The following is a 21065-nucleotide window of genomic DNA, read 5'->3' as shown; positions in this document are numbered from 1 at the left end:
AGCTTTTACAGCCTCATCCACCTCCACCACCGGAGCCTTGATGGATTTTGACTTTTCACTTGTTTTCTTATTTTGATTTTGTTCTCATACACTGATCGTTTTGTGTTTAATTTTTATTTTTCCTTTTATTTAACGATTATATCTTTTAGTAGTTTCTTTTCTCTTAATGTTTATTTTGGTCTTTTAGCTATGACATGTTCCAGCACAATTCTATTGTATTTTTCAATACAATTTTGGTAATGTTTATCGCACTCTCTTAATGCTTTTCTTCTGTTAATGCAATAAGTTTGGGGAAATCAATTTATTTTGTAAACATTGGGGACAATGTGTTTGATTAAATTGGGAGAAGGAAATTTTATTTTGCTTAACATGGTTGGAATGATTATAAGCAAGCTTGGAGGTTGTCACGATTTAGTAATATGTGATGAATTTAGTTGATTCTCTATTCTGGTATACTTAAGCTCTGAATTTGAAATTTTTGACTTAACATGATTCATTGATTTAACTATTTGTTTCTAAGATCATAAACACTAATTTTTGTGAAATTTATGATATATAGGCATGTTTAATCTAAAGATATTTAAACCTTGGCATTCCTAGAACAAATTAGAATTCCCTTTGAGGCAAAAAAAAAAAAATTAAAATGCTTAGATTTAAGAAGAAATGATTTAGGCATTCTTTGTTGAACTTCATATTTAGCCTAGACCACCTAAGTTAAAAATATGACTTTTGCAACCAATTTTGAAGCCTATAAACAATAAAATTTTCTTGTTCATCCTTATTAAACCGAGTCATTAAACCAATTTCAATTCCTACCCTAAGTACAAAAATGTGTGGTTGAAAGATTCGACTTTTAATTAAAACATAGCAACAAGAAGGGAGAATTTTTCATTGATACTAGCAAGTGTACCAAATAAGAAAAAAAAAATCAAAAGAGAAACACCCCATAGAAAAAAGCAATCAATCAAAGAATTCAAGATTGGGGAATTCAAAAAGGAAAGGAAGAAATTATCAAAATACTATGGAAGGACCTTGCCAAAATGTCTCTAGCTAGTGAAGAAATTCAAGACAGAAACTCCTTGAAAATAATTAAGTTTTGATTATAATGGAAGTCTGGATATCATATATTCTTTTGTACTCTTTGTCTACCTTTTATCCTTTTTCCTTTGATTAAGCTAAATTTATACCCTGAAACCCCATTATAACCCAAAATAAAGACCTTTTGATCTTTTAAAATCGTATGCATTTCAATTGTGGAGAAGGGATGACTAATTTTGCATATGGGAATGTTGAATTTGTACTATCAATTATCTTATTTTGAAAGGTTGAAAATTTCTTTGGATGATTCGTACCCTATTTATCGTAAGTAGAATAAATATTAGTGTTGAAAATCTCTTTAACTTATATTTAATTCAATGAATGTGCTTTATTTAAAAATTGAAATCTAGCTTAAATATGAGTAGCATGGAAAACAATTGATTTATTCACATATTTACTGATTGTGATATCTTATGAGTTTACAAATAATTATCTCCAACCATGGTAAGCTAGTTTTGTCAAATTATTTTTCTCTTAATTTTAGTTTTGTTGCTTGAGGACAAGTAATGTGTAACACCCCTTCCCGGTCCACCCGTTAACCCGAATGAACCGAGCCGAGACGCTACAATCTGGTTGAACTTATATCCTGTCATGCTGATATCATACTGTATGCAAAATAAGAATATAAACACTCCCAGTTACACTCTAAACTTCCAACATCTCCAAGAATCATCATAACACAATAACCCTTTATATATATATCTTTACATAATTGTATAAATCCTCAAAAGTATTTAATATCTAGCAATTAATTTCATTCAGAATCTATATCAAGTTTTCATGACCTAATCATACTAACTATAGTAAACTATTTCATCTTCAATCATTTCATAAATATTATTCTTATCTCCAACTACTTACACCAAAATAATTACATGTTTCACTTATATTTACAATCACATAAGCTCTAACAATAAAAGAATTATACATGTCATAAATCTTAATACATGCCATAATTCTTAATTATACATCTCTCAATCTATTATGACCAAATTAAGCACTTCTGCTTTGATAGGACTCCTCAAGTCTTCAAGTAGCAACCACGATCTTCAACCTGCGCGTGATGAAAATCGACGCGCTGAGTATAAAACTCAGTGGTTCTTACACTTCACATACTAAAGAAAGTGCGATGGCAACTAACTTCAAATACCAATTTCATAAAGCATTGATACTCATAGAATCAGTAAATTTTAACATGAATGTCTCTTTGTAGCAACGAATAAACTTCTAACTCATAAACATAATTACTCTACTTCTCTCATAACTCCTTTACATGAACCTTATATTACACATTATGATACTATCATGGTCTTACCTGCTGTTCATTGTGTTGTCTGCATGAAATCAATAAATATGTATGAATACATAACATTATATTTCCATTTTCTTACTTGCTGTTCATTCTGTTGTATGACTAATGCACTTTAGTCACAGCATATAAGGTATGATTAACAACATTTCATAACTGTATGGCTCATTAAGAATTAAATAAATAAATTTGTAAGCATATATAACATGATACTTTCATAATCTTACCTGATGTTCTTTATGTTGTATGAACTCTGCAACTTTGATTAAACTCAGTGAATATCACAATGAATGAAGAAACATATAAGCACATACATATGTAGAACTAAACATTTACTCACATATGGAATGTAAGCACACATATCATGATACTTTCATTTTCCCTTAATGATCTTTCTTGCTGTTTAGTATACTGTATGATTATGCAATTTGTAGTCGATATAACTGTATAGCTCCATAAGGTTATAGTGAAACCGAAGTGATAAGAAAAACTGTATGAAACTGTATGCTTGGCTGCTATGGCCTGTATAATCATATCCACTCAACGGCCTGTAGCCGGAGTTCCAAACTGTATGGGGCGCAGATCTGCTATTCTATGTCGCGACATAGCCTTATCTACATGGTTTCTACCTAACCTCAATGGAGCTTAAGATTAGCATGTCAACAATGTAACACAATAGCACATAAATGGTTTCACAACGTCATAGTTCATCATATTGATATGATTTCACACCATATAAATGCTTACATGTTGTTTTAATCCATGTTCTTATGTTGTATTTTTGTTGTAAAATGATTGGATGCATGCATGTTGAGCAAAGGAATGTAATTACATAGCAAATGAAAGGCAAAAGAGTGTCACAGCATAAGTCGCGAGCGCGCCTTACAACATCGCGAGCGCGAGAATCGCGATTGAGAGTCAGAGGGTTTCTGGCTCAAGTCGCGACCGCGTATGTGAAAGTCGCGAGCGCGACTTGTGCATCCTGAGAGTCAGTGTGTTTCTGGCTAAAGTCGCGACCGCGCAGCACAAGTCGCGAGCGCGAGATGAAGTCGCGAGCGCGCTTGTGTGATTCGCGAGCGCGAGATGCGCACACTGAGAGTCAGAGAGCTTCTGGCCAAATTCGCGACCGCGCATGTGAAAGTCGCGAGCGCGACTTGCTTTCCAGACCGCGTGAGCGCGCGACGTGTTTCCAGATTGTGCAGTCTGTGTTCTTTTAGCCATAACTCTCAATATACAACTCCAAATTGAATGATTCAAAAGCCCACGTAAAGATAACACATAGACGAACAAATAACTCTTCTATGACAATCCCTAGTTCCATCATTAAATGGGGTCAAAATCAAGATGAAGTTGCTGGTAAAATTTCCAGCAAACTCTGGTTCAGCATAAACTCATTCCATCCCCTGTTTTCTCACCATTACCAGTCCTCCCACTCAACATGAAGCAATATTATCTCATTAACAACACACCACACAATTTCTCATGCAAAGATATTGATTAAACTAAAAGAGATAGCACACCTTTACGCCAATAAGCTTAAGCTCTTCTTTTTAGCTTCCTTTTACCTTTGGCTCACCTCTCCTATACAATAAAGTTCTTATAAATTATCTAACAGGATCACCAAATGAGTCAAGTATGAAATTCAAGAAGGTTTACTTACTTGGATAGAATAGAAGTTGAATTAATGCTTAGCTCCCATTAAAATCTTCCCCACCATTAAACGTGATGGAGAAAAGAAAGTATAAGAGGAAAGTAGAGGAAGAAGATGAAGATAAGGATGAAGAAATGAAAATGAAATGGAATCCACGGGTAGTCTCTAGAATGTCATTGATTTTTTTTATATGAAAATTACCAAATGGTACCTCAAGTGTCAAAATGATACAACTCAATACCTCAACTTTACACTTTAGTGAAATCAAGTCCTAATCCTTATACTTTGATCTTTTTGTTTCCTTCAAGTAGGTCCACTTCTTTTCCTTATTTCAATTACATCCCATTCTAGCCCACTCTAGAATCTAATGGATCGAACCGGGTTTTGGATCAGTCCGACTCGACTCTAAGCAACGACCCGATTCACTAGAAAAATGGGACGTTACATAATGGTTTAAGTTTGGAGAATTTTGATAGGTGTCAGTTTTATAGTATTTTTAGTATAGTTTTTAATTAGAATTTTAGTAAATTTTATCACTTTAATTTGTTTTTAATTCATTTTAAGTATAATTTTGTTCAAAGCTTCCTTGAATCATAATCCACTTGATCTGAAAGAAATTTGCAGGGTTTTGGCACAGAAAAAAGCATTACAAAGCAAAATACTCAATCTCAAGCATGCCCAGACCGTGCTCAACAGCACTCCCGTGCTAAAAACTAAGGAAAATCAAGTGGAGAGTCAGGAGCAAGCACGCCCAGCCTGTGCTAAATGGCACGCCCGTGCCCAAAAGAAGCTCAAGGGCGTGCTTGCCTAGTGCGCCCATAACAAAATCTATCTTGGAAGGACAGAGACAAGCACGCCCAACCTGTGCTAATGCGCACGCCCGTGCCACAGAGACTCACCTGAGTGTATTGCATAGCACAACCCGTGCTCAACCATCCAGAGTTCTAGACTTGAGCACGCCCAAGCCATGCTATATGGCACGCCTGTGCTATAAAGGCAGAGCTGACTTGAGCTAAAAACGCAAGCAAATCTTTTTCTCACATGGGCCCACCTCGGATATTTTCCTAAACTTGCTAAGCAAGATCTAAACCTATTTAGGAAGAGAAAAGAGTCCTAACTAAGAAGAAATCCAAAGCCTAAATAGTCATGATCTCCTAAAGAAGATTTTGCATCTAAACAGGATTCTGTTTCCTAAACAGAGTCAGATTCTGCTGCAGGAGGTCTATATAAAGAGAGGAGTTATTCATTGTGAAATATCTCAAAATTTAGCATTCTTTCTGCATAGTCCTCTCTCTCTCAAGGATTTCAAACATCCAAGATTTGTGCCAAGATTCAAGGAAGCCATCCACATAGCTGTTACCTTGTTTTTATCTCTAAACTCTTAATCTTGTTTTTCTCTTTATTGTTCATCACTGATTATGAAGATTTATTCAAGAGTTATTGAGTTTTATTTAATTATTATATCTAGCTAAACTCTTATACTAGGGATTTTATGTAACTTAATTCGATTCCAATTTATAATATTAGATTTGTTTTTCATTGTTCTTGTTATAATTTGTTATTGAACTTAAAGCTTCCAGGCAGAGTTTCTCCGCTGGATTGAATTATTTCATTAATCACTATCGGGAGAAGGGTTTTTGATATGAAAAAGGTAATGAATTACTTGAGAATAATAACTTGATGCGGAAGCTATATGGTTTGACTCAAGGGGGGTTTTCATAAGTTAATGACCTTAGGTTATGAATTCACAAAACAACCATAAAACTTAGTGATTTAATTTATGTTTGATTGCACTATTGGAAGATAGGTAATTTGACTAGATTAGAATAGCTGACAATACATCGGGAGAGCTTGTTAGTGATTTTAGGGTTGTTTCTCCTACTTGAACAATTAAAATCGATTAACAGACTAATGAGATAAATTGGATAGAATTAAGTGAAATCAAATTCCCTAGTAATTTAAATCCTTGATTTCTTTTCACCTAAACTTTATTGCTTGATCTCTTTCTGTTTTATTTTGAATTTACTTTCCTTATAACAAATCTCTCTTATTGTCGTTTAAATAATAATAGGTTAACATAATTTTGGTACTTGATATACAATCCCTGTGGATATGATACTTTCTCACTCTATATTACTTGTTGCGATTTCGTATACTTGCAAAAATCTCTGTCAACATGCCAACCTTACTTTGATAAGGAAGGATTTTTGATTTTTGACTCAGCCCGTGTTTTTGTGAGGGCTTCGAGATAGGTGACTGACCCATGATGTATAGAGGGTACAGTTGACACACAAGACATTTTGACACTTTGGATAATGGATACAGACAGATTGTTGACACGGGTGATGATAGAGATAGGTGCCTAGATGATAGGGCTTTTGTGATTTTCTTTTTATATAGCTTGTACTTATCTGAGGTATGTAAAAAGGGAATCATTTTGACATTTTTACCTTTTCATAGAAAAGGAAGTTCGATTTTATCCTTCATGAGATTGTTGCTTTTAAGCCTTTATTTTTGCCTAACCCGCCCTTTCAGATTTTCGACTTAGCAGGTTGCCCTAACTTTTGCCTAAGCCGTCCTTTCGAATTTTTGACTTGGCAGGCTTGTACTGATTTTGCCTAAGTCGCCTGCCCTTGTAGGTTTTCAACTTAGCTATATTTATTTTTGTTTGAACCACTCTTTGCGAGTTTTCAATTCAACTTTTGATTTGATTTTTTTTATTCTTTTTCTCTTTTTTTTAGTTGGCACAATGAAAATCTGAAATTTTCATGAACGGAGCAAAAATGTATTTTTATTATTATTGTGACTGCACCCACAAGTTGAGCTACCTACATATCTCGTGCTTTTGGAACATATTTCTAGGAGTCAAGTCAATGTAGTTCTATTTAACAATGGTATAATGGGGATAATATTGCATGGATTCACACAAGTTGACTAGATGCATTCACACAATGTATCTCTTGAGTTAATCCAAGTTGCATGGATTGGTGAATTCATTGCCATTAATATCTGATAGGATGACACTACCTCCGGAGAGGATTTTCTTCAGAATATAGGGGGCCGGCCCACTTTGGCCTAAATTTACCCTGGGGATCTTGTGTAGGGGCTCCGATTTCCTTAAGTACAAGACAACCTTCTTCGAGTTTTCGATCACGAATTCTTTTGTTACAGTATCTGGTTATTTTCTATTAGTAACCTTGGATCTGATTCAGAGCCTCTAACCTTTTCTCATTAATGGCATTCAACTGATTGTGGTAATTCTGAGCCCATTTTGCTTTGGACAACTGACTTTCCCACATGACGCTAGCTAATAAAATCTGAACTTCAATAGGGAGAATTGCTTCCATCCCATACACTAGTGAGTATGGTGTTGCCCCGATTGGCATTCTGATGGAGGTTCTGTAACCCCATAAAGCAAACAGTAAATGCTCATGCCAGTTTTTGTGATTACTGATCATCTTCTGGAGGACGTTCTTAATGGACTTATTGGCTGCTTCAACTACTCCATTGGTCTGAGGCCTGTATGGTGAAGATTGGTGATGATGAATCTTGTACTTATCCATGAGAGTGGAGACTCCCTTTTGAAAATGAGACCCATTGTCTGATATGATCTTGAAAGGAATCCCATATCTGATTTTTGTCTAGATGAACTGAGCCACTTTCTGGAGTTTAGAACATGATAGGAGGTAGCTTCTAAATGAAGTAGTCAATGGCTACCAATATGTACTCGTGCTGGTTGGAAGACTTTGAAGTGATTCTACTAATCACATCAATTTCCCATGTTGCAAAGGTCTAGGGTGTAGAGATAGGATGAAGAGCTATGGGGGGCATTTTCTGAAGCTTGGCATAAATCTACCAATTATGACATTTCTGGACGAATTTGTCGCAATCTGATCACATGGTAAGCCAATAATAACCCTGATTAATGATCCTATGGGCTAGAGTCATCCCGTTCATATGGGGGCCTTCTTCTCCGGCATGTACCCACTCCATTATCTACTAAGCTTCTTCTTCTGTTACGCACCTAAGGAGTGCCTGATTCCATGTTCTCTTGTATAGAATTTATAAAGGTAGCCTTTTAATAACTCCCGAAGAGTCCTCTTATCAAATTTAGAAGCACCTTTGGGGTATTCCCTTTTTTCTAACCGGGTTTAAATGTCCCAAAACCATGGCTTGCCATCGATGAGTTAAAGATTGCAGCAGTATGCTGGTTGTTGGTGAATCTTGATATTCAAGGGCTTGATGACCATATCTAAGTTGTCATCTACCATTAAGGCAAGAGTAGCCAGTGCATCGGTAAACTAATTCTTAGCCCCAGGCAAGTAATGGAAGGATAGTTCTTCAAATTACTGATCTAACTTGTTGAGGCACTGGAGGTTAGGAACCAAGCGCTGCTATTTGATTTTCCACTTTTTCAAGGCTTGGGAGACTATCGGGATCAAGTCTCTGTAAACTATTAGGTGCTTAACCTAGAGGCTCGGTGTTGCTTCTAGTTTGACAATGCAAGCTTCATACTCTGTTTCATTGTTCGTGACCTAAAATGTCAACTTGATACTGAAAGGCAGTCGCTCCCCATCTGGAGTTACTATGACTACCTCAGCACTATAACCCTGATAGTTAGCGATCCTGTCAAAGTACATTTTCCATGTATTTGACTGGATATGAAGGATATCTTCATCTGGAACCTGATGTCTGCTACTTCAGCATCCTCGGGAGACGCAACTAGGTGATCTACTATCACACTGTCTTTGATTGCCTTCTTCATAAAAAAACTTCAAATCAAATATTGCAAAGATGGTGGCCCATTTCGCCATTTTACTGTCTAAAAGGAATTTGAAGGAGCTCTGGTCAATGATTATGTGAGTAGTGTAGAAGCACAGGTAATGCTGGAGCTTGGTGCATACCCATGCTAAGGCCAAGCATAGCTGCTCGATCTTATTTTACTTCAACTCGGTAGCAAGCATGTGCTTACTCAAGCAGTAAACAACATTCTCCTTGTGTGAGTCTGATGCTTTTCGTGCCAACATCGTCCTTATGGCTTCATCAATCATTGAGAGATACAGAAGAAGTGGTTTTCCAGGCCTCGAAGGCTGAAGAATTGGAGGGTTAAATAGGTATGCTTTGATCTGATCAAAGGCTTTCTTGCACTGGTCATCCCAAGTCTTGGAGGCATCCTTCCTCGATTTCTTGAAGATCAGTCCACAGGTATATACTAACTGTGAAACAAATCGGCTGATGTACTGCAAGCAGCCTATTAACCCATGGATCTCCTTTTCTGTTTTAAGAGGTTGCATCTCTAAGATGGCTTTTGACTTTGCTGGATCAATTTCAATCCCTCTTTTGGAGACCATGTAGCCCAGGAAGGTACTAGATGGCGCCCTAAAGAGACATCTGGCTAGATTAAACTTCAGGTTATACTATCAAAATTTGGAGAAGAACTGCTCGAGGGTAATCAGGTGACTAGGTCCATCCTTGGTGTGAATAACCATGTCATTAATATATACCTTTATGTTTTTATGCATTAATTCATGAAATATTATGGTGGCCATCCTCTGGTAGGTGGCATCGGCATTCTTCAACCCAAAAGGCATCATTCTATAGTAAAATGTACCCTATTCAGTAATAAATAAAGTCTTCGGCCTATCCAGAGGATGAACAGGTATTTGATTATACCTTGCATACAAGTCTATAACTAAGATAACACTGAATCCTGCCATTCTGTCAAGAAGCAAGTGGGGCAACAGGAAGTCGTCCTTGGGATAGGCCTTATTCATATCCCGATAATCGATGCAAATTCTCATCTTGCCATCTTTCTCGGGAACCGGTACTATGTTGGCCAACCACGTTGGATAATCTATTGCCTCGATGAAGTTGTTCTCTAACAGCTTGGCTGTTTCTTCTTTAATTTTGAGAGAAATCTTTAGTTTTTGTCTTTGAAGCTTTTGTTTTACTGGTTTAACATGATCATAAGTGGGGATCTTGTGGACCGCAATGTCAGGATCTATACCGGTCATATCACTAGACGTCCACGCAAAGTAATATGAATACTATTTGATGAGTTCCATCGACCCCTATTTATAATATCACTCATGCACAATAAACGTATGCTTTGGTTCATTTTCTCTACCAACATTTATTTGTTCTTTTGTTATTTTAATTTTCTATTTTGCCAGCAATCTCATTCAGGTTGGAAAGAGGGTAACAAGAAAATTGAAAATTTTCATTAGTAATAAAAGTGTCATGGTCGGCATCTATATTAAGTTCGACAAAGAGATCTCCTAACTCTGAAAGAGAAGACAAGGAAGACTCAGAAGACTCTGTACTGGACTCTGACTCAGATTCATTTTGTGACTCAAACTTAGGTTCAGGTTTGACAAGGAGGGTGAACTACTCTACATTCTCTTCCAAGTACCAATTCTGGAGGGGTGCTTGGATAGGTTGAATGAGGCTTGTGGGGTCTGTATCCACTTGATCAGTTATCATGCATAGGTCAAAACGAGATGCTTTCATATTATTCTCCCAATCTATTTTGAGCTTGAAAAGAGGCTTATGGACTTCTACAGAGAACTTGACATCAAAGAGAATTTCAAAACCAGAGACTAGTCTTTTAGTCAGGGGACAATGCCAAGGTTCTTAAAAGAAATAGTAGGGTTCAGATTCCCCTTTTTTGACAAAGTAAACATTCAGGGTTTTGAAGTATACGCACATTTGAATGTCCCTAGAATCACCACTTTTCTTAGCCATCCATTTGGTGTCTTCTAACTCCTCTCGGTCTTGGCCGGTCGGCTTGAATCCAAGACCGAATAGAGGTTGAGAAACCAAGTGCTTAGTGAAGGAAACCATAACTTGTTGGTTTTGGCCAAGCCCTATACTTGGAAAATAGCATATACATTTATTTGAAACTAAGGCTAGAAATCTTAGTGAGTTTAATGATTAATTAAGATTGATGATGATAATTATTATGAATTAATTAATTGACTAGGTGTAGTATAATTAATTGATTAAATGATTAAAAGGGCATTTAGATTAATTAGGTGAGCTAATGGTAAATAAGGAAAATAATATATTATATGGCTATTAAGCTAATTAGGTAATTATTAGAATGATTTAGTAGTTAAAATAAATTGGTGAGTTTAATAACCCTCATTTCATTTGTCATGTTGGATTTATTGCATTGGGAATGTGCCAAAGTCTTGGAAATTATGTCAATTAATGAATTGAAAATTTATTATGTGAAAACATGGTATAATTGATAAATTAATTGAATGATATGAATTTGTGTACCATGACTGAATATTTTATGAAATAAAATATTTTTTATGAACATGATGAATTTATGCAGTTATATATGAATTATGAGATTTAAGTATGATTATGTGATTTTATGGAAATGAAATTATGATGGAATATTTAGTATGGAAAAGTATGATTTTTATGAATAAATGGAATTTATGAAAGAGAATATTTTTCGAATTATAATAAAATATTCCGATGTTTTATGAGACAGTAAATTCTAAATGCTGATATGGATGAATTATGAAATGAATTAAATATAATGAATGTTTTTAGCGGCCCTAGTTTACTTGGTCGAGTCAATAGTAGTATAGATGTATGGCATGTCATAGGGAAAATAGTACTATCTACATGTAACACGCAATGTCTTACAGGGGCTAATGAAGCCCATTTCATAAGAGCTAACAAATTCCACTCTTATAGAAGCTAACGAACCCCATTTATGGATACTTGTGATTCTGATCGATGGGTTGTTGATATTATATGAGCTTTTGAGCCATATGTTTATTATGGAATTCTCTGTCTACTATTTGATTCTTTTAAGTGAGCTAGTGGCCTAATTAAAAATGCATTTTTATGAAATAAATCAAGAATTAATTATACTGCTTTTATGGAATTATACTAAATTATGTGACACTGTGGTTAAGTCTATATTTATGCTTTTATTTATTCATGCATGAATACTGAAATGGACAATATATGTTAATTAATTAAAAGAATGTTATTAAGTAATTAAATAAATAATTAATCATGCTGCTAATTAGGGAATTATCTAGTATGTTGTGATGGTATGACTATATAAGGGATTATGCTTAAATTTAGTGAAGGATGACTTAAGTGATTGTGTATTAAATGTTGATCATAAATATTATAACCGTTGATTTAATAGTTATATTAATTATTGATTATGTTTGTTTTGATCTAGTGAATAATTTATGATATTTAAATGATGATTATGAAAGTTTTTGGCATATGATTAAATTATGATATAAACGTTGACTATGTGCAATTAGCCTGTGAATAAATTATGTCTTGAAGTGTTGCATGTTATGCCCTGAGATTTATTTATGCTATAAATATATGAATTTATGGTTATATGCTTATGTGTGATCTCCTATGAAATGGGGAAATAAGTACCACTAAGTTTTATGCTTAGCGCACTAATTTTATCACGCGTAGGTGGTTTGATTATTTGATTAGAAGTAATAGCAATTATTTGATTTATCATAGCATTAGCAGCATATAATTGTAATTATTAGAGGTTCTATATTAATATGATGATTTATGGAGTGTTATATCTAAATTATTATATATGATCTTGAGACATATATATATATAAGATAGTATAGTAATAATTACAAATCATATGTTGACCCTGGATGAGTTATTATGAGATCATTTATTTAAGAATTTTTGAATATTACATTTGAGGTAATTCATTTATGAGAAAATATTATGGGTAATGAATATTGATTCCATTTGGATTATTGATTCTATAATTGATGTTGAGTATTATGTTCGAGAATGTGAATACTCAAATTTTGAGGCTTCTAATGTTGCTGGTGGCATGTGAAACTCTTTAAATGGAGGAAAGCACGCCTGCTACAGTGCCGTGCCAATTAATTTGACTTTGCTAAAAAGCCAGTTTTCCTGGCCGCGGCGGTGGCGGCCGCCCTTAAAGGTGGCGGTAGCCGCTATCGCCGCCGGCGACAGCGGCTGCAGTCGCCTGTGAATACCCATTTTTTTGAGGCTCAAAGAGCCTATTTTCCCGGACTGCAAACAGTCCGGTCGGACCGGAGGTCATTCAAAAAGTTCACCGGAAGTGTGCCAATATGGTACTTGAAATGTCCGAAAAATTACGAGGATCACGGAACTGGTCTCGGAATATTTTTTTGGAAGTCCGGAACTCCCGGAAAAGCCTCCGGAACGGAAAAAAGGCACGCATGTCCGCCCGCGGGGGTGGGCAAGCCCACCCTCAAGGACGGGCGCGCCCGCCCAGCATGGGCGAACACGCCCGCCCAGCATGGGCTGGCACGCCCGCCCAGCCCAGGCGGGCAGGCGCGCCCGGGGTGCGTTTTTTCCTATAAAAAGAGGCCCCGGGGCTCCATTTAGACACACAGTCTGTGTTGACTGACCTCTCTTCTCCCTTTACGCTCTTTGCGATTCTTTTATCGCTTTCTGCATTCTTTATTTTATTTTATTTTATTTTATTTAGCTTTCATTTTTTCTTGCTTTATTAAGTGGCCATTAAAATTCCATTTTAATTAATATTTCCCTTAACGAGGAGCTTAACCTGGAGTTAAGAAGCGGTCGGAGATTAAATCAGGTACATAAACTAAACTACGCCTATTTAATTTTAGCACTTCATGCATGCTTCTTTTCTACTCCTCTTAACTCTATAACTGCATGAATGCATCCATATCATCCACTAGGCAAATAAATTGCCTCAATCAAATAAAGATTAAGCATAAATGCCCGATTAATTAATAATCGTGGTATTAAAGCTTAAATCTGACATTATTGGCTAAAGAAGCCTAGTTAATCAATAACTATGGTGAAATTGCCTTTATTTCGAACAGTTCTTGGCCTGAGTCCAGTTAATCAATGATTGTGACTAAAAGGTCCTACTTAAACACGTTTTTTTTATGGCAATAAATTGCCTATATTTCAATTTAATTAATCACTTTAGGCAAACAAATTGCTTATAAGTGAAAAGTTAATCTTTTATAGCGACAAATCGCTTAAATCAATAATTTGGATAAAAGCCTTTAAATAATCACTTTAAGCAAATAAATTGCTTATAAGTGAAAATTAATCTCTTTTATAGCGACAAATCGCTTAAATCAATTTCTTTTGGCTAAAAGCCTTAAATCAACCTTTGGCAACAATTGCCTAAATCAATTCATTTTGGCTAAAAAGCCTTAAATCATTCAATTTTGGCGACAATCGCCTAAACAATCAATCTTTTGGCAATAATAAGCCCAATTAATCTTTGGCAAGCAAATAAGCCCAACTTATCTTTTGGCAAGAATAAGCCCAAATCCTTTCTTTTGGCAAAAAGCCTCAAATCAACATTTTGGCACCAAGTGCCTGAAACAATCAATTCTTCGGCAAAACGCCTAAACAAAAATGCACAAAGCATACACACACTCATGCATAAAGCATCCCATCTAAAGCCCTCTAGAAGAGGCCTATCGAACTACGTTGACTTTGATCTTCCATTCAAACGGAAGTACGTAGGCACGTTCGGGATTTAACCCCGAGCGGCAAGTCGCAATCATTCAAACTCACTTAAACATTCCATTGGTCCAATCATCTTGCAAAGCATTCACTCATCGGTTAGTTTATCAGCATGACATAGTCTCGGGATCCACCTCGGGTTCGAAGACCATGCCTTAGACATTGGGTAATTAATCTAGTAACTAGGTTAATTAAAATTGGAGTCACTTAGGGTTTTTTCCTAGTTTACCCTAAAATAATTAAAAAAGGTGGCGACTCACACATCACGTGCATTTCTTCCCTTAGTCACATGCATTCATATGCCTATGATGTTTTGGGGTAGGGGTTCACAGTTTGGCGACTCTGTTGGGGAATATGTGATTTTTGCATAAGTGGACTACAATTGTTGTGTAAACTAACCTGCCCTTCTTTAAGGCATTATTTTACTATGCGTTGTATTGCAGGGTACCTTAGCACAAGATTAAGTGTTCTTTCTTTAAGAATGCTTAATGAGGATAATTTTTGGACCTAATTGAATGTCTTTATTTTTAAAGCATGCAAATTTGTTTATTTATTTGCACGATTGAGAATCTTTTTCTCCATTGCATAAAAAACGAATTTCAAATGAATTTCTTCTCTCTCTGTTCAAACTTCTGAGTCTGGATAGCAAGTAGCGCTGATCGGCAGGTCTCTTTGATTATGTCGACGGACAGCCAAAGCGTCTTCCCTGTTACCGCAAACCGTCCCTAATCCTTTTGGGGATGGTCCATGAGTATGCGTACCGTTGGACCCACGCGAAACTCCTTGTTTCACATGTGGTTAGGTATATCCATACTCAAGGTTCAAGGGTCCCTTAATAAGCCAATTCTCTACTTGTGTCATAGCCTATAGAACCTATCCTTTAGGACTGTATGCACCCAATGATGCTGAATCATTCCATTAAAAATGAATTATGTTGTGATGTTGTGCGCATTCACGCATTCATCCCATACTTCACAAAAAAAAAACATTCCATTTCAAAGCTGGAAAATTACATTTTGGTCCTTGAGACTTGAAAAATTACATTTTGGTCCTTGAGACCTGGAAAATTACATTTTTGGTCCTTAGGCCCAAAAATTCTCAATTTGGCCCCAAAGGCCCAAAAATTCACAATTTGGCCCCTAAGGCCCAAAAAATTCTCAATTTGGCCCCGAAGGCCCAAAAATTCTCAATTTGGCCACAGAGGCCCAAAAATTCACATTTTGGCCCCAAAGGCCCAACAATTCTCGATTTGGCCCCTAAGGCCCAAAAATGCCCAATTTGGCCACTGAGGCCCAAAAAATTCTCAATTTGGCCACTGAGGCCCAAGAATTCCCAATTTGGCCCCAAAGGCTCCGAAAATTCACATCTTGGCCCCTAAGGCCCTAAAATTCCCATTTTGGCCCTAAGGCCCTAAAATTCACATTTTGGCCCCAAAGGCCCAAAAGTTCACATTCTTGGCCACAGAGGCCCAAAAATTCCCAATTTGGCCCCAAGGGCCCAAAAATTCCCAATTTGGCCTAAGGCCCAAAAATTCACATTTTGGCCCCTAAGGCCCAAAATTTTTTTCTTGAGAACTTAGGGCCTTTCGAAAAGTCGAGGTGTCTAGGCCTAAGCACTCCACCTTACATATCACACCCCATTGGGTCCTATCCTAGGTGTCCTAGCATACCAACACTACCCTACCTCACACTATCTCACATAACCTATGAAAACATCTTATATAGGATAGTCTAACCGTTTTGACTATGTCCTTTTACAGGTACCCCTCCAAAGACCACCTGTACCCGTCTTTTGTGAGATTTCATTTCAATGATCAGCGGAAGTCTAGCTATGGATCTCCTTATTTCCATCCTATCTACTAATTTAGTTTTGTCTTTTTCAAGCATTTTTCGAAAATCTTTCTCGATTGGCCCCAACTTCATAGATCAGCACACCGAGCCCCTTGCTATGGGCAGAGTGTGAAGGCTAAAAATTTGTCTTGGGCACGTGGCTTCACCCACCAGTCCAACAACCCCGACTGCACCAATGGCATCACTGTCTGACATCCAAAACCTCATTGAACAACTGGAGGCCAGAATGGAGGCCAGAATGAATGAGGCATTGGCTGCCCAGAGGACTGCCCTAATAGCTGAACTAGGTGGTGGTAATGGAAATGGGGCTTCAGCCGGGGGAAGTGGACCTGCTACCTCCAATCAGGGACCTGCTGCTGAACCGACAAACCCTGCCCTTAACCTGGATGACATGCCCTCCAAAACTGCTTCTGAGCTGGAAGCTCAGAAAATGAGAGAGAAACTAGAACTCCTAGAAAGGTCTATTACTGCTCTTAAGACACACAAGGAAGTGGTGGACATGGACTCCTTGTCCTTGTTCCCCGAAGCAAGACTGCCTACAAAATTCAAAATGCCCAATATGGACAAGTTTGATGGAACCACCTGTCCCAAAACGCACCTGAAAATGTATGTGGGTGCCCTCAACCCGTTCGGACTGAACAGCGAGCTCCTTGCTCAGTTGTTTCAGCAATCACTCACTGGTGCTGCATTAAGATGGTTTGTAAGCTTGGATCGTTCCAAAATGAAGAATTGGGAGGACATATGCAATGCTTTCAACACGCAGTACCATTATAATATCGAAGTGGATGTTACCCGGAGGGAGCTGGAAACCACTAAACAAAAGAACAATGAGCCCTTCTCCTCGTTCCTTTCGAGGTGGAGAGCCAAAGCTGCTCAAATGATCAACCGACCCTCTGAACAGGAACAAGTTGACATAATAATCAAGAATTTACTGCCTGTCTACCAGTCACAACTTCAAACACAGTACTTGCCTACGTTCCAATCGCTCATTGTGACTACAACTAAGGTGGAAGACTTAATCCAATTGGGTCACCTCAAAGAAGACTCATACAAGAAGCAGAATCATGCTGGGTCCAGTGAGACAAATGAAATAGCCAGTATAATCCCCACGAATCCTTTACGTGTTGGGAATTTGAGAAATAATCAGCCAAGGAGGCAATATACTGATCTCGGCATGCCAATCCTTTTGGTGTTCCGAGAAGCAGTGAAAGCAAATTTACTGAAGCCCTTAGAAGCAAGGCCATTACCAAACCCCCTGCCCCGGAATTTCAAAGCCAATGAATACTGTGAGTACCATCAAGGACATGGGCATAAGACCGAATCATGCTGGACTTTGAAAAACCATCTACAAGACCTGGTTGACAATGGGTCCATCATCCCCAAGAGCAAGCTGAATATCAACCAATCCCTTGCCTAACCATGGGATTAATGCCAAAAAAAATTGCTGAATAAGAATCTTTCGATCCTTTCAAACTTTTCTTAGAAATGAATGAGGTTTGTGTCTGAAAAGGTTAAGATCAAGCCTCCAAAAGAACAAAGGAATTGTTCAAGACCAACAACAACATGTCTGATCGATTGAAGCATCGAGAAGAACAAAGTCACTACAGTCAATCCAATCCTAGTCCATCACAGTCCACCTAGAGTCTATCTTTTAGGGTCTAGTTTTTCTTTTCATTTTCATTTCCATTCAAGTTTTCATTCAATTCAAATTTGTAAATCTAAGTGTCTTTTGTACACAAATTTTGTCTTATCAATAAAAAGGGATCAGTTTACGTTCCAATCAATGTTTATACTCTTTCCCTATCCTTTCCTGTGAAAGCACAAAAAAAAAAAATCGAAAAAGATAATAAAAAATTGAAAAAATAAAAAATAATAAAAATTGGCAAAGAAAAATGCATTCATCCTTTCATTTGCTCTGCATCAATCAAAGCTGGGGGCATCCTAAGAAGCACCATCAAAGGGGAAGTTTTGAAGGGTAATCATGGAAAGGATCCAGCAAAGGGTACGCAAGACTTCAAACAGTACCGAGGTAAAGTCGATTGAAGGGGCTAGGACCAGAATGGTTTCCCCAAAAAAACCAGGAATGGAAGATGCTCCGACAGAGAGGTGTCTGAATTTTGAGCTTAAAAGCAACAGAATAAAGAAGTTATGTTTGGAGTTGGTCTGCACGAAGTCGCAATGCTATCCATACACTACTCGAGTCATCTCAGAACCAAGTTGCCTCGAAATTCTTTATGGAGAGGCTATTTCTAAGCAAGCAAAAGGAAAAACGGGACAAAAGAAACCCCTGGTCAAAAGGAAGCAAACAAGTAAAAGGAAAAAATGGGTCAAAAGGAACTTCTGCACAAAAGAAAGAAATCAAGGACAAAGCTACAGGAAATAAAGTTGTCAAAAAACGGGTCAACTGCAAGCTCTCCGTTAAATTCAAGCCCGTTAAGGGTAGATGACAAATCATTTCAGCCATATGGACAAAGACCAAGCGGCTGCTCACATTTTGAAAAAGCGAGTTAAAAGAAGCGGTCATCTCCACGAAGTGGATGACAACAAAGACCTTGAAAATGAAGCGCCAAACATGGCACAAGTACAAGTGTCCTTATAAACAAGGATCATTTCTCAAAACAAGGAAAAGGAAGAGTCTCCTCAAAATTCCTTATGGAGAGGAGAACCATCGAGGAAATAAGTTTCAAGTTCAGAGGAAGATAAAGTTCGAGAAAAGGAATCAGATTAACCTCAAGAATCCAAACATGGCGAAGCCACAAACTCAAAGCATGAAAGCTTCTTCAACACTCAAACCACTCAAGTTACCACCACAATGTGGGTATTCAAAACTCTTTGTGATGAATACAAGTCATATTCTCAAGTCAATCAGTGGTAAAACCACTACAACAACAAAGTCAGATTCGCCTAAGGTCATCACTATCATATGAGCTCGAGTCAATAAGTTGATTCAACCTCAAGTCGGGAAGGAATCCCGTAAAGACATCAAGTCAGGAAGGAATCCCGCAAAGGCATCAGGCCGGGAAGAAATCCCATGAAGAAATCAAGTCGGAAATGAATTCTGCATCAACCTCAAGTCGGGAAGGAATCCCGTAAAGACATCAAGTCGGGAAGGAATCCCGCAAAGGTATCAGGCTGGGAAGAAATCCCATGAAGAAATCAAGTCGGAAATGAATTCTGCATCAACCTCAAGTCAGGAAGGAATCCCGTAAAGACGTCAAGTCGGGAAGGAATCCCGTAAAGACATCAAGCCGGGAAAGAATCCCTCGAAGAAATCAAGTCAGAAATGAATTCTGCATCAACATCAAGTCGGGAAGGAATCTCGTAAAGACATCCAGTCGGGAAGGAATCCCACAAAGACATCAAACCGGGAAGGAATCCCGCGAAGAAATCAAGTCAGAAATGAATTCTGCATCGACATCAAGTCGGGAAGGAATCCCGCAAAGACATCCAGTCGGGAAGGAATCCCGCAAAGACATCCAGTCGGGAAGGAATCCCACAAAGACATCAAGCCGGGAAGAAATCCCGAAGAAATCAAATCGGAAATAAATTCCACAATCAGCATTAAGTCGGAATTGAATTTCGTCCCAACAGCAAGTCGGAAATAAATTCCGCACCAAGACGGAAAGGAATTCCGCACTAACATCAAGTCGGAAATGAATTCCGCACCAGCCGAGCACGAAGTTCGCATCCCTGAAGGTACTACGAAAGACCTGATTCTCCCCATCCCCCGAAGAGTTCTTGGAGATACGTAGGCAGCCATAAAGGCGCGGTCACAAACATAAGTCTGCATCATAAAAAGCATTTTCTCTTTGCCGATATAAAATAAAATATATAATAAAAATAGTAAAAAAAAAAAAAAAAATAAAAGCTGGAGTTGAAAACCCGAAAGGGCGGCTTCAGGCAAGAATTGAGCCCGCTAGGCTGAAAACCCGAAAGGGTGGTCTAGGCAAAAGTTAGGGCAAAGAGCCTGCTAGAGTCAAAAACTCGAAAGGGCGGCTACTAGGCAAAAGTTAAGGCAAAAAAAAAAAAAAAAGGTGCTTTCAAAGGTCTCCTTGGGAGTATATAAATCATTTTTTCCAGGAATCACTGAGATCCTTCGAGTCAAAATTCACTACAAGAAAAATTTGAGTCTCTAAATCGAGTCTCTAAAATCAAGTCTCCATCACCCGTGGTCATTCCACAACGAGTCACAAAAATCGAGTCATTCTCAAAAGTTCATTTTGAAAGCGTCACTCTTTGAGTCATTCCTCGAAAAAAGAGAGAGAGAGGAAAATGTCAATTCAATCCCCGGGGTTTCCAAAACAACCCTAGAAAATGTCAAACATAGTCGTTCAGAGGTAATTCTTTAATACCTCATCTCCACTCGGACCATCGTTTCTTCGATCCTTTCCGACGAGCGATGTCATCCACATTGTCCGTTTCCTCGAGTCATGTAAGTGGCTTTGTTGTCTTTGATTCCTCAATCGATTGGACAAGTACAACACCAATGTTTTGAAGTGTTCCATGGTCAGCACCATTCTGGGGGCAAGAAGTGATAAGAACCTTCACCATTCTCCCATCGCAGAAGTAATCACGGAATTTTTAGTCTTTCATTAAGAAGAAATTCTATTTCGGCTAATAAGGG

This window comes from Jatropha curcas, chromosome 9, assembly GCF_041381405.1.
Source record: "Jatropha curcas cultivar XTBG-Jc1 chromosome 9, XTBG_Jcur_1.0, whole genome shotgun sequence".
NCBI lineage: Eukaryota > Viridiplantae > Streptophyta > Magnoliopsida > Malpighiales > Euphorbiaceae > Jatropha > Jatropha curcas.
Note: the sequence above shows the minus strand (reverse complement) of the source record.